Genomic DNA, 1,405 nt, shown 5'->3' with positions numbered 1-1,405 from the left:
GTGGTAAATCATTCTCCAGCAATAGTCACTTAACTACACACAAACATGTTCATACACGGGAGAAACTATATCATTGTGATATTTGTGGTAAATCATTCTCCAGCAATAGTCACTTAACTACACACAAACATGTTCATACACGGGAGAAACTATATCATTGTGATATTTGTGGTAAATCATTCTGCGGAAGTAATGACTTAACTAGACATAAACGTATTCATACAGGAGAGAAGCCTTATCAGTGTGATATCTGTGGTAAATCATTCTCTCTGAATAGTATTCTTTCTACTCACAAACGTATTCATACTGGAGAGAAGCCATATTATTGTGATATCTGTGGTAAATCATTCTCTCAGAGTAGTAATCTTTCTAGACACAAGCGTATACATACAGGAGAGAAGCCATATTATTGTGATATCTGTGGTAAATCATTCTCTCACAGTAGTACTTTACATAGACATATACTTATCCATACAGGAGAGAAGCCTTATGAATGTGATATCTGTGGTAAATCATTCTCTCAAAATGGTGATTTAACTAAACATGAACGTAGTCATACAGGAGAGAGGCCATATCATTGTGAGATCTGTGGTAAATCATTTTCTAATTGTAGCGACTTAACTAAACATGAACGTAGTCATACAGGAGAGAAGCCATATCATTGTGACATCTGTGCTAAATCGTTTTCCATTAGTAGCGACTTAAGTAGACATAAACGTATTCATACAGGAGAGAAACCATTTCATTGTGATATCTGTGGTAAATCCTTCTCTCGGAGTAATGCTTTAACTTCACACAAGCGTGCTCATACTGGAGAGAAACCATATCACTGTGATATCTGTGGTAAATCATTCTCTGAAAGTTCTGACTTAACCAAACACAAACGTATTCATACAGGAGAGAAACCATTTCATTGTGATACCTGTGGTAAGTCATTCTCTCAAAGTTTTGCCTTGACTTCTCACAAACGTATTCATACAGGAGAGAAACCATTTCACTGTGATATGTGTGGTAAATCATTCTCTTGGAGTAGCAATCTTTCTACACACATACATAGTCATACAGGAGAGTAGCCATATCATTGTGATTTTTGTGGTAAATCATTCTCTCGAAATAGTCACTTAACTGAACACAAACTTATTTATACAGGAGAGAAAAGAAAAGGGTAGTTTGTATGGGTTCTTTTGTAAACTACTTTTGCTTTATAATATTTCTGATTTATGTAATGAAAATTATGAATCTGAAAATAATGGTTTCCTAAAAATTTCAGTCTTTTTCTTTCTTTCCAAATTCTCTCCCCTACTCCCATGCCCTTTTCATAATGTGGGAAACTCTCTTCTGGAACAACACCTCCTACTAACCCTATACATGGTTTGTTAATGACTATCACTTCCAGGTAAAGATG

General features: G+C 35.3%; 1 pseudogene; it reads left to right on the top strand.

Moving 5' to 3' along the window:
• Positions 1 to 2: 2 nt before the first annotated feature.
• Positions 3 to 1,405, top strand: part of LOC128251096 (zinc finger protein 208-like) — a 26,097-nt pseudogene continuing 24,694 nt past the window's right edge.

This window comes from Octopus bimaculoides, chromosome 28, assembly GCF_001194135.2.
Source record: "Octopus bimaculoides isolate UCB-OBI-ISO-001 chromosome 28, ASM119413v2, whole genome shotgun sequence".
Classification (NCBI taxonomy): domain Eukaryota; kingdom Metazoa; phylum Mollusca; class Cephalopoda; order Octopoda; family Octopodidae; genus Octopus; species Octopus bimaculoides.
This window is presented reverse-complemented; position numbering and strand designations above follow the sequence as displayed.